At 35.9% G+C, this 14,442-nt stretch overlaps 1 protein-coding gene across 2 annotated transcripts in view; it reads left to right on the forward strand.

The window, feature by feature from the left end:
* LOC118733479 (broad-complex core protein isoforms 1/2/3/4/5) overlaps nt 1-14,442 on the forward strand; it is a 40,138-nt gene that overhangs the window by 1,722 nt on the left and 23,974 nt on the right. The gene's annotated exons all lie outside the window — the stretch shown is intronic.

The following is a 14,442-nucleotide window of genomic DNA, read 5'->3' on the forward strand; positions in this document are numbered from 1 at the left end:
TATGTCCTAAAAAGTCAACACTTGTAACACCAAAAGTACATTTACTTATTTTGATATTTAACCCGTACTCTGTTAGGCGTTGGAAAAGTATACGGAGATCTTCTTCATTTGCTGTGGCTGTTCTTCATTTTCACTTGCAACCAATAGATCATCAATATATGTAAAAACAAAACTACTTCATTAATAAATCTTTGAAAAGTTTGCGCTGAATTTCTTAGTCCGAAAGGCATTCGTATAAATTCAAACATACCGAAAGGTGTCGTTAATGCAGTTTTATAGATATCCTCTTCTGCCATTGGAATTTGGTGGTAGGCCCTTACAAAACCTAATTTCGGAAATGTAAACTTATTTATGAGATTCATATTGAAATCCTGGATATGAGGTAAAGGGTAACGGTCCGGTACAGTCACAGCGTTAAGTCTCCGAAAATCACCACAAGGACGCCAGTCATTCAGTTCTTTTTTTTTAGGTACAAGATGCAGTGGAGATGCTACACAAGAATTTGAAGGTCAGCAAATCCCTGTCCTCACTAAAGAATCAAATTCACTACTTTAAATTTAATCGGATCGAAGCGCCTTGGCGTGGAGAATGGCAGATTTCCTTCAGTAAAAAGTCTGTGAACGGTAGAATATTTGACCGGTTTCGAATAATCTGGTTCAGCAATCAAAGAAGGAAACTCCTTCAACAATCTTGTATACTTGTTCTCTACAACGAAAATTTTTGGAAGCGAAATGTTACAAATGTTACACATGAAACTGAAAGACTTGTTACTTGATCAACTAAACGTTTGCATTTCATGTCAATTAAGGGACCGTTTGCATCAATAATAGGTTTCGCAATATCAGCTATGAGAAACGTAAATGGGAACTCGCGTCTTAAACCTAAATTTATATTTAAAATCTTTTTACCATACGTTGGAATCGTTGAACCATTGGCTGCAGTAAGTATTATATCTGAAGAACGTTTTGTATGAGGGAATTTTTTAACCGGAAGTATAGAAATTTCTGCTCCACTATCAATCAAAAAATTTAGTTTGTTTGTTTTATCAAAAATAAATAGGCGACGCGTGGTAATGTCTAAATTTCCGTTGTTTGTCGCCACAACAACGGATGACTTTAGTTTGACGAATTTTTATTCTTAGAAAGAGCCGAAGGCTGTTGACTTTTCTGAGCCTTATCACCAACTTTGTAATGGTATCTACATAACCAATTTTGACTATCACGAGATTTTGATCTACCTCTATATGGACTTCTGAAACAATTCTTATTATATGATCTATATCTAAAATTTTGATTAATTTGTTGCTTAATAGAATTTAATTCAAAGGAAAGTTTTTGAAAATTTTCCCACATAAGATTCGTCGTTTTAACCAAATTCTCAATAATTGTGTCTTGTGATTTAGAATTTCGAAAACTATTCATAACTGCTATTTCGGTTTTATTAATCACTTCCCAAATATTATCAGCTAGTTTCACCAATTCATTTATATCATTGGTACTAGCTAATATCACACTAAGATTTTTTGGCAATTTTCTCAGCCAAAGTTTCTTTAAAATATCTTGACTAAAATTGGAACCTGCAAGCAACATGAGCGACCGATAAAATTCAGAGGGTTTACGATCACCCATCTCTGAATCTGACAAAATTTTATCTAATTTCTTATTTTCGCTTAAAGAATGCCTTTCAATTAAGACTTTCTTTAATTCTGAAAACTTGTTGTTATGCGGAGGATTTTGAATGAAATCGAATATCGTAACTATGACTTCTTGCGGAAGCGCTGTGATTGTGTGTTCATATTTTGTAGTATCTTGTGTAATATTTTTCATGTTGAATTGCATTTCTGTATGAACAAACCAAGCTTCTGGACAACTTGTCCAAAATTGCGGAAGCTTCACTGAGGTTGCATACACCTCATTATTATATTGACTAGCATAAGGATTTGCCAACTCCTCTTGAAAATAGTTGTTTTTCAAATCTATAAGCGAGTCATTTAAATTATTAGTCCGTGTAGATGCGTGTGTATCATGTGGGGGTGAGCGAAACATTATGATAACTTCACACAAATAATCTCTAAAAGGAGTGTTTACAATTTTTACAAACTGTTAGTTATTTAATAAATATTTAAAATAAAAATTAATAGGATATTTACAAACGATTTATTTATGTTTCCACTTCTAACAAAAATAAGTGTTAAAATTATACTATTTAGTATATGTATATTAAAAAAAAAAACGAGAACAATGCAGCTCACCAGTAAGACTAAAATTGTTAGCACCTTCACTAGGTAAATTCTCTAGTTGTTGTTGTTGTTGTCAAAGATATTGGCGTTAATACTGCAGTTGCTGCTCATGCCATTGTTGTTAAGTTTGCTGAGATTGCGGTTGCTGCAAAATGTTCGCAGTTGATATTTCGATTGTTTGCAGAGTAGGTTGTGTAGGCTGTGTAGAAGTCACGACATCGTTAACGGCTCTTATTGTGCTGGGGATGGTTTAGTAAGTTTTTGTTCATCAATGATAGGTGTTGAAGGCAACTTTAGTTTCTCCTTCTCCTCGGAAGTAAGACCTTGCACAGCAAGCAATTCGGCGGTTTGTAGGAAGAACTGCAAAGCTTCTTGCTATACATTAACTTCTCCCTGGTACATGAACTTTATTATTGAGGTGAGATCTTCGAACTTAATGAATTGGAAAATTATCATTGGATGCAGATGTGGATTATCCCTACATATTTCTTTGAAATATGAGCTGCAGGAGGAAAGCACCACTTTATGTGCTTTGATTTTTCGTCCATCGCAGCACAAACTCACATCAACAAAATCATCGTTGTTGCGGTGATATGTTGCTGTTGCTGTTCTATGTTTCCAATCCGCTGTTCCTGGCAGGATCGCCAATTGTAGGTATTTAAAATGGTATTTATTTTAAATAAAAATAACAAAACTTATTTTAATTTCCGTTGTAAACAATTCTAGAAAAGTTTGAATCATGATACAATAATTTTTAGAAGGTAGTTTCACTTCTTCTTCTTATCCGCCATGTTAGCTATCTGACAGAAAACGTGTTTCGTATTTTTTGTTGTACCAACTTTTTCAAAACAAAAATCCAGCTTTTGACGTTGGAAAAATAAAACAAAGAAAAGCCAAACATATAAGTAGAGAAATTTTCGAATATTTTGTAATAATTTTCTTCATAAAAAATTAACTGCTGCTTTCGTGGATATTGCAACACACGGAATAGATGTAAGGACACAGCTATAAGAGCCACCGCACACCACAGACTTTATCGGCCGCCTATTTAAATGATAGGGCTCGCTTGAAATATGTACATGAAGATGTATGGAGGTGCGCACACTACACCAGCTTAATCGCTCTGACCAATAAGTTGTGGTGCAATGGAAAGACTAATCTAGATCTAATCCATTATAAACAAGAAATATTGCTGTTATATTTTCATTTTTATGATTTTTATTCATGTGATTAGCAGTGGCAAAAATGTATGTATAAAATACGTATATTTATATTAAAAATTAAGTGATCAGTTATGAAACATATAAATCTTTACATGTTCTGTTAAAAAATATCTAAAATAACAAGCGATAATCCCCAAGTTCTATATCGTAGCAGTGGCCACATTGCGTGTTTGTCACAGACACGTTTTATGTCAAAAATTTTGAAGTGAAACTACCTTCTAAAAATTATTGTATCATGGTTTGAATAATGAAAATTTTCTATTTGATGTTTGAACCATGATACAAATATAGTAAGGTAGAACCGCTGAACCGCTGAGAGTCACTTTTAAAATTCTTGACGTTTCCAAACAATTTAATTTTTAAATTTACTCACAAACTCACACATACATTTTCATTTTCAATCTCAAGCAACAACAATTTCGAACAATTTCAATTATTTATTTTCACTTTTATATGATTTTAAAAAGTTGGCAAACTTCAAAAAAAAATCATGGCCGACAAATTGAGAGAACGGTTCTACCTTGCTATGTTTTTATCATGGTTTGAACTACAAAAATCACTTAAGTATAAAATTTTTAAAATCACAAAGTTGAAATTGACACAGTACAATAAAAGACAGTAACACAAATACAAACCCTACACCTTTATTTCATAAATATGAACAGGCATGGGCAGAGAATTAGCAGGTACTAAAAGAGCGTAAGCGTCGCGTGTACGTATACAAGCGAGAGCGCAGCGATGAGAACACGACAGCATGCAAAATGAATTAGGTACACTAACACATTCTCACTTTTAGCTCACGCTTGTTTGTGGTAGTGCCCACCTCTGAATATGAAGTTCATTAAAAAAGCAGTTGCCGCTGCGCAGCAGAAATCTTCCCTGCAAAAAGTGGGACTAGGTTAAATACTAGTACAGGACCACGCTACCTTGTAACAAACACTAGTAACCAAAAAGGTCCAAATATATGGAGAAAATATGGTTACATTAACATTGCGATGTCATTGGACCTGACCACCTCTGGTCCAATGCTGCATAACATGGGACCACTTTTAGTCCACCACTGCATAACATGGGACCACCTAGACAACTACTCCTTTTGGACCATGGCACATTCGGCAACCGAATCATGTTGCCGATGGGGCACGAAGAGGTGTTTAATAATAATAATCCCAACGGTTTTTACCCTCCATTCCCGCCCATCCGCACGAGGGGCGCAGTCCGCATGACGTACGGAACCAATATTTTAAATTTTTATGCCGAGTCACGATAGGCAGGAGTTTGTTAAGTGTCGAGATCTAAAACTGTTCAGCTACAGAACTAAATTCATCAGCTGATTTTATGTATTTATGTCCATAATTCACTTATTGAGAGAGGAGAGTATCGCTCTCTTAATGCTGAAAAGCGGATCTGATATATCAAACGTGCTGGAGTGAGAGTTAAAATCCTGGCATAAGCAACGGAGTGGGTCGTGCAATTCAAAATTGGTTTTACAAGCTTTCAGAAATATGGGACAAAAGTGTCTTGATACGCGTGAGGGAACATTAAAGCTTACATCAGCCAGAAGAGACGGACTTGAAATTGAGCCTGTCAGTAATTTAACCATAAAAATTATACCAAGCATTTCCCTGCGACTGGCAAGTGTAGGAAGGTTAATAAGTTTTAAGCGACTCGTATAAGGTGGGAGACTATATTGAGAATCCCATCGGAAATTTCTTAAAGCAAAAAGTAGGAATTGTTTTTGTATTGATTCTATCTTGTCTGAGTAAATTTGATACCTTGGATTCCAAACCACCGAGCCGTATTCCAGAATCGGCCTAACTAATGTTGTAAACAGGGTTTTAGTGATATAAGGGTCACTAAATTCTTTTGACCATCGTTTCACAAATGCAAGTACACCTTTAGCCTTGTTGACTGTCACATTAATGTGAAGATTAAAATTAAGCTTAGGATCCATTGTGATACCAAGGTCCACAAAATTGTATACCTGTTCCAGGTTATGGTTACCTATTATATAAGAAACTGGCAGAACAGCTCTTCGCGAGAAGCACATTACTTTACATTTCTTAAGATTTAGAGGCATAAGATTTACTTTACACCAGTAAGCCATGCTGTTTAAGTCTGATTGTAGCAAAGACCTTTCTTTAATTGAAACGTACGATTTATAAAGTTTTACATCATCTGCATACATTAAAATTTTGGAGAATTTTATATCTGTAGAAATATCGTTTATAAAAAGCAAGAACAGAATCGGGCCTAGGTGGCTATCCTGAGGGACTCCTGAAGTAACATCAATGACGTCAGAGATAGTATTTTTAAACAATACCCTTTGTGATCTATCATAGAGGTATGAAGAGATCCAACGTAGAAAATTAGGTGGAAGACCAAGAAGATCAAGTTTATAGATGAGCAACGAGTGGCACACTTTGTCAAATGCTTTACTGAAATCAGTATATATAACATCAACAGTTTTGCTCTCACTAAATGCTTTTGAGATATAGGATGTTAATTCAATTAAATTTGTAGAAGTTGATTTGCCCTTGCAAAATCCATGTTGACTGTATGAAATGCTTGAAGTGATAGAATGCGTCAACCGATTTGTTATAATTGCTTCAAATAATTTAGGAATTGCAGAAAGCTTAGCTATGCCCCGGTAGTTCTCCACTGAAGACCTGCTACCACTTTTATGTAAGGGGGTTATGAACGATTCCTTCCATACAGTTGGAAAAACGCCCTCTTTAAGAGACAAATTAAATAAGGCTGTTAACGGCTCATAGAGATAATCAGCACAATTTCTAAGAAAACAAGTGGGGATCTGGTCAGGACCATAACTAAAAGACTGCTTTAAGGACTTCAGGTAAACTAACAAACTCTCAACACATATATCAGGTTTTTGCGTTTGAAGTGGTCCAGGTCAGCATAACAAGTTACTAGTATGCAACCTGGTCCTTTTGCACATACTTTAAAACCACGACCCAGTGGACCACCTGGTCCTCAAATTTTTGCAGGGTTATTTTACATCGCTGTAGTAGCATACAGAAAAAATAACAGCAAAGAAATGTGTGTTTCGCTTCATGCAAATGCAACAAGCAGATTAACATTCAATCAATTGAGTTATGGTCTGATTGTGGCAACTTAAAGTAACTTACAGCTCTCTCTTAAAAATTCTTATATTAAATGGGTGTTGCTTATAATTGAACAGCTGAAACTTAACCTATCTTAATGCCACGTCGAAATCTGTTTCATTGTGATTATCCAAGTTCTACGTTCCGTTAAGTTGAATTAAGTTGCCATAATCAGGCTTTTAGACTTAATACATGCATACATATGTACATAACTATGTTCAAATTAGAATTGATATGGTAAAGTTATTTAGCCCGGTTTTTTGTGGGAATCCTGCCTCTGTCCAGCCGAATTCCATTTTTCCAACGCTGAAGTGGCATGCACAATAGTACATATGTATTACTACGTTTATACGCACGTATTATTTGCAAATAACAATTTGCAAAATGGTAAAATTTGCCGTATAAACGCTGAGTTAATTTTTTATTTGCAAATAACTAAATCACGCAAAGTATTGATTAGTGGTACTATTTGCAAATAAGCGCAAGACGCCGCCATTTTTAGGTTTATTTTCTTTTTCGATGGTCATCTTATTGCCTTTTTATAATCAAGACGTTGCCATTTTTAACTTTATTTTCTTTTCCGATGGTCATATTATTGCCTTTTTATAATCAGGCAATATCAAAAAAGAATTTTTCACCATCGAATAAACAGTGAGTTAGGTATTTGCATATTATTTTTATTTGCAAATAGCTTACGCATAAACGTAGTATATGTCTATTTGTTGGGCACCATGGGAATTCGGCACATTGTTTTGGCGAAGTTGATAAATTAGCAAGTGCGTTAAAGGCTGAGTTTTTTGGCTTATACAAAGTGGAATTTCGTTACTAAATATAAAACAAATCTTTGAAATAACAGAATAGTGCGAAGTGTTTAAAAATGCCTAAAGCTAAAAGAAATTTGTCAAGCCAAACGGCCCGTAATCGGAGAATAGTAGCAGCGGCGCAAATAGAAACGTTGCCTGCAATCGGAATTAGATCTGCTTTTATTTATCGACCTCAAATCAATCATATATGTATGTAGGTGATTTTTACAATAAAAGTCTATCTACACATATCAGTGCCGTACCTATCAGTGTCAGTGAAAAATATAATATCCTTGCCGCAGTTCCAAATAGAGTTGTTCAGACCATCCGGCACAATGCCGTTTTTTCATCGTCAGTGCTGCTTCAGTGTTCGTTCCGCCATTTTTTTTATACTCTCTAAAAACTGCATGTAAAAATGCTACTGAAAAGTGTTCATTTTAAACAAAATCTGTGTAAGAATACGCATAAGATGTTTAAGACTGGATTTTTTAACATGAGATGTTTAAAAAACACACACGAAATGTTTATAGTTGCAAACGTTTTTAACGCAAAAATACAGTCCCTTTAAAAAATAAAAATTAAGTACATTTGATGTGTAATTTTGCTCTATGCGACAAATTTGATATGTAAAAGTAAACAGGCAGTTTTTAATTTTATTAACAGGTGTCTAAATTTGCACACATTAGGAGAGGAAACTGGAACCTCTTTTAACCCATTATTGCCTGGTACCCGATCCTGTCAACCGATTTTGCTCAAATCTTACACGATGCTCTTGTTAGGTCTAATTAAGGTAGGTTTCAAGTTTCATACAAATGGTACCTACCGTTCCCGAGTTATGGCATGGTAATTCCACTTACCACTGGGCCGATATGTTTATTGATAATTGTAAATACTTTAGTATAGGTTTGAATCAAAAGTTGTATTTTTGTACTATGTGGATAAAAAATATTTATAAGACATGTTTTTTATACAAAGAAAATCATTTCTGGTGCAATCAAACATTGCAGACAACACATTGAAATGGAGTATGAGTATGGCAATGAACACATCGCCTCGGATTTCCTGGCATTCTTTCTATGCAATGAACTGTTTTATTCAAATTTCTCAGATTTGACGATGTAGACCGGTTTGAAGTGGATGCAGAAAATTGAAGTTGCGTTTCTTTTCTTACGGAGACCAATAACTCATTTACAACACTTGCACGAAATTGTAGTTGAGACAGTGGCTTTTCTTTTTCTTGAGTTGTAACTAACACGTGAATCTTTCAAGCATTAACCATCATGTTACCAAGTAAATTCGTAAACAAGGGCCACCACCATTTCTTTGATCGCAATGCAATGCGGTAATTTGCCAAAGCGTTATCGTGCAAGTCCACGCCACCCATATGCTTATTGTATTGTGCAATTGTGTTTGGAATTTTGTTATTAGTATACGCTTTTTCTTTGCCATCGTAGCGTCTTGCATTTGCAAATGGTTCGATTGTTCCATGGTTTGTGAAAACAGTTACAAGTGCATTGTCTTTCCATCGAATCGCTAAAACTTCATTTGTTTCATCAAACACGACAGAGCTTTCACCTTTTTTCATTCTCTCTGGTAAGTAAGCACCCGCAACACGATTTTTTCTAACAGTTCCTGTACAATTTTATAAGCACTTTTTTAAGAATTCGGTATTTAGTACGAAAATTAATGTATTACCTGTTGCAAAGAAACGCTTCTCATTCAGCAAACACATGAGGTGGTAAGAAGTAAAGAAGTTGTCGAAGAAAATACGGTGGCAGGATGGTGAATAAATGACTTTCAATAAGCTTAAAACAGTATCAGCACCTAAACCTATTTGTTTATCATAGCCGGTTGATGCCCCGCCATACAATTTTACTTGGTACAAATACCCATTCGTAGAAGCCAAACACCACGCTTTGAATCCAAATCTTATTGGCTTTCCCTTGATGAACATTTTGCAGGAATGTTTTCCAAAATAAGGAATCATTTCTTCATCTATTGATAGGTTATGGTCAAAAACTCCAAACTGCAAAAAACGCTGGTTACATTGCTCAACCAATGGCCTAATTTTGGCAAACTTGTCATCTGCGTTGAGTTTACTATTATCCGCTAAATGAATAAATCGCTTAATCTGTTCAGCACGAGGCGCGAGAAAATGTTCGCAATGATTTGGACGCCAAAGGATGGATCTGTGGACCAATATTTTTTCCACTCTGGGATTTTGTGGTATCCACTAAAAAATAAAAAGCCGACAAAGCGGCGAATTTCATGGGGCTCGACGGAAAATAAAACATTTTGCTGAGATGCATACAAGTTCGTTTGATCCACTATCATTTCTACTATTGCGTCATCAAAAAAAAAGGTTGAACAATTCAATTGGGGACTTTCCGCCTGAATACAAATGATAGTCAATTATCAAGCTTTTTCAGATAAATTTTAAATTACTCACTCAGTTTTAACACAAGCGACTGAACAATTTGATCTTCAATATTTACTGGACTTTTTTCATAAGCTTCAGGTCGATTTTTCCAACTTGGAGCATACGATGTCTTCTTCGATTTTTTTGAAGGGGGCTCGTACTCAAATTCCGATTCACCCGAATCGTACTGTACTTCTATTTCGCCGGCAATGTCTACGGCAGACGGTATATTTTCATCGATTAAATCATCGTCTATTTGTTCGTTATCACTCATTTCATCCACATCTGGTGGTATATATACCACATCGACTTTAGATGAAGCTCTGACAGCAGAAGCCTCTTCATCATCACTGTCATCTGCTTCTAAAAGAGCCATCACTTCTTCCATTCGAAGGAACTTTTTTGTTGACATTTTATTACACTTCACAGTTCTTATTCTCACAATAAAAAACTAATACGAAAACTTACAACTGCTGTGTACAGCTTCTGACGAAAACTGAAATAAACTGGTAAACTTGCATCCCAATGCGAATTCATACAACTTGATAGCAGTCCGTGCTTTTTCAAATATTACTACTAGAATCGGCCTACTGGTAAGTGAAATTACCATCCGCACGTTACCTCAAATTTCATATATATACTCGAGTGAAAAAGACATTACGCGGGTGACTTTGTGAAAACAGCAAACTTTCTGAGTGCGTTCAAAAATTCACCGAGCTGAGTTTGTCCGTCCGCGAGGGACAATAGCTATCATTGGTTGAAAGTGCACACACACACACACGTGACTGTGAAAATTGTCTCATTAACTTAAATTTAATTGCCGAACATGCATTTAATTTCCGTGCTTCGTTTATTTTCACTACAATAAATTCACTGTGCCATATTAGTTTGACCTAAATTTACTTGTGTTGCACAAATATTTTTGCGCGAACCACTTGTCATTGTTTGGAGGATACATAACCTCAATGCTGTAATTTGCTTTTAATTAGCCCTTTAATTGAAATCAATCACTTGCGTTATTTCACAAAGTCACTTTATTTCATTGTTTTTGTTTTCAATCTGTTAGTTTTTTTTGATTTACACATATATATATATATATATAAGTATATTTGTTACTGCCCAACAAGCATTTCAGTAAACGTTTTTAAAAATAACTTAAATTAAGTTTGCTATAATAAGCGTTAAATAAGCATTTTTAATATTAAGCTTATTAAAAGTTTTTTCAAACAAACCTTTAATAAGTTTTGAGAGCGAATGTTTATAAATAACTTAAACTTATAACTGAAATGTAAATGCCAACGACATGAAGTAGTAAACATAAAATTTTTTCAATCGTAAGTGACGTGTTTACGTTTTTTAAAATATATTATTAAAAGAAAAAATTAAATAAAACCAATGCGGTAAAACAAGAAAATCCAATCCAGGACCCGCTGCGCTAATGGTGGAGCATTCGAGTCTTCAAATGATGAGTTCCCCTTATCCTTTCTTAGTTTAACATTCAATTAAAAACGTATTAAATTTTTTTCAGAAAAGTTCATCAATGAGAATGGCGGCGATAAAGCGCAATATATAGCTGCATCGATGTCCCTTTTCCAATTTGCCAATAACCCCAAGTAATTGAAAGCACGCAACAAGATGTAATAATTAACTTTTTTATGCTTAATTTGTATGTGTTATTGTGAATTTGTATGCTAAAATGTCTATTCCCTATTTATATTTTCGCGACTGTAGATGAGTCCGCGGAAAATTCGCATTTCGTTTAGTTTCTAGATGTTAAGCAATCTATGTATGAGGTTTTAATGAAATATCTTTAAATAAAGGGTTATAAAAATGTTTATAAAAAGCTTTCTTTTGAAAATTTTTAGTAAGTTTATATTGATACGCTTATATAAAACTTTTTTTGAACCTTTATTATAAGTTTACACTTTTACGCTTATTAAAAGCTTTCTTTTGAACATTTATTACAAGTTTATATTTCTACGCTTATAACCAATGTTCCTTTTCGATTATATTACGCTTACTTTCAAGCGTTTTATAAACAAAAAATCAACGTTTTGTAAGCTTAATGTTTATAATTGAAAACTTAAAAAAAACTTTCTTTAAGTTTATTTTGCTTGTTGGGTGGTCTAGAAACACAGACACATACCCACGTATATTTTTTTTGTTTTGCACGGTTGGGTGGCGAGTTTTAACATACACGCACGCATTTAGATATATGTATCACGCACCTGGTTGGAAAAATCATATTAAAATAAAGTTCTGAGCATAAATTTTTATGTACATATACCAACAAATCAGCGTGACTTTCTTTTTTGAATTGTGGATACATTTTCTCCTTCTTTGGCGTTTGAACACAAGAGTTGGCAGTTTTTTTTGGTTAGTTGGCATTTTTGATTGCATTTCTCATTTGAAGATTAGCCAACAAGTGCGATCAAATAAGATATCTGAGGTTGGTATTTCAATACGGTGAATATTTGGCTTAAATTATCGAATCTTCGAAAAGATTCCAAATTCAATCGATTTTCTGCATCTTGCTTAAAAACTCCATATAAAAGGCAACTAGTTTCTCTATCCCAAAAATGGATTCATTTATGTGCTTAGCAGAAGAAGTCACAGAGTTCGAGTCCGACTTCCTTGCTTCGTCAATGTCAGAGCAAAATAAGCATGTCCTTGCTATTCAGCAAGAAGAACTCAAAGCTCTGTGGGAGAAAACAAAGCTAGCCTACGATGCCCTCAATACCTCGGACGAATTTTCACAAGAAGATAAGAGGACATACAGAAAAATTAATAGAGGCGCGTTTGCTAGCTATGTAAACTGCATGTCGTCTTTGGCCGCTCAGGCTGAGAAACTATCAAAAGAAGAAAGAGATGTAGAACAGAAGCCTATGCGAAAACACAATATTCACCTTCCACCGTGTGATACGGATGTTTTCAAAGGCGATTATCTGTCTTGGCCAACATTTCGAGACATGTTCACGGCCAGCTACATCTCAAATCAGGAGCTTACTCCGGTTGAGAAGCTATATTACCTCAACCAAAAAACCAAAGGAGAAGCCAAAGACATTGTGAGTAAGTGCCTAATAACTAATGAAGGTTTCGCAACAGCATGGGAAAATTTGTGTGAGCGATACGAAAATAAGCGTATTCTCGTGAACACACAACTAAAAATATTGTTCAATTTAAATTCAGTGGAGAGTGAATGTGGTAGCTCTATTAAAAGATTGCAGCGTGATATCAACAATTGTTTGTCATCCCTCAAGAGTAATCAAATTGACATCTCAAATTGGGACGCAATTGTTATATATCTTTGCTCGACTAAACTGCCTGACAGCACTTTGGCTCTATGGGAGCAAACCATAGACCACACAGGCGATTTACCGAAGTGGGAAGATATGGACAAGTTCCTATCTAACAGGTTTCAAACCCTGGAAACCCTGACGGGCTTAAAGGGTACAAAAGCGGTTAAGGCGCCAAAGCCGCAAAACACCAAAAACCCTTCAGAAGCCCATACAAAAAGACTTGGTGCATTCCAAGCAAGCGTGACCAAGTTCACTTGTGCAATGTGCCAAACGAATGAGCACAAACTGCGCCGCTGTTCCAAATTTTTGAAGCTTACGCCTGATGAGAGGTTTAATTACTTAAAGAGCAACAACAGTTGCCTGAATTGTCTGAGTGCTGCACATACCGTGACGAGGTGCACAAGCCCCTATAATTGCAGCACGTGCCACTCGCGACATCACTCGCTCCTGCACATTCAGACAAATGTGCCAAAGGCAACAGCGGCTCGAACGCCGCCGGAACCTGCCAATAACACCGCATCTTCCTCTCAACAGGCTCAAGCAAAGCGCAGCTTTAATAATAAAACACGTAACAATAAAAGCAAAGACGTTAAGTCTTGTTATGCTAACACAAATTCAGGTGTGCTCTTAGGAACAGCTCGCGTAAATATACGTCTCAATGGCACAGATTTTTCTGCTCGAGCACTTATTGACTCTGGTTCTGAGTGTTCGTTCATAACCGAACGACTCAAACGCAGAATCAACCTGCCAGCTAAGAGGATGCATGCCCAAGTCTCGGGCATTACGAATGCAACCTCTGCGCAGGTCAAAGAGGCATGCAGCATAGAACTTCGATCCCCTGTTGATCCACTGTTCAGCCTGCATGCAACAGTGCTCGTCCTAACAAGACTAACCGGAAATCTACCATCCTGTCATATCAGCGCTATGACTATGCAGGCATTTCCAGGTCTTGTTCTAGCTGATAAACGGTTCTACGTGAATGAAGAAGTAGACCTCGTACTTGGCGGAGACATTTATCCCCAAATTATTTTATGCGGCTTGAAGAAAAATGTACTCAGTACACTTCTCGCCCAAGAAACAGTGTTCGGTTGGATATTAACCGGATGCACAGATGCACCCAATCCAACCAACAATATAGTTTCGTATCACAGCGAAGTTGCCTTGAACAAACAACTTACTGCATTCTGGGAACTCGAAGACATACCAAAAAACAAAAGCTTGAACGAAGACGACCAATACTGTGATGAACTTTATCGGAAGACAACTTGTAGACGAGAAGACGGAAAATACGTAGTCTCGCTACCATTTAGGCAGGAATTTCCCGCAAACATCTGCCT

This window comes from Rhagoletis pomonella, unplaced genomic scaffold, assembly GCF_013731165.1.
Source record: "Rhagoletis pomonella isolate Grant_MI unplaced genomic scaffold, Rhpom_1.0 Rhpom_scaffold_00002, whole genome shotgun sequence".
NCBI lineage: Eukaryota > Metazoa > Arthropoda > Insecta > Diptera > Tephritidae > Rhagoletis > Rhagoletis pomonella.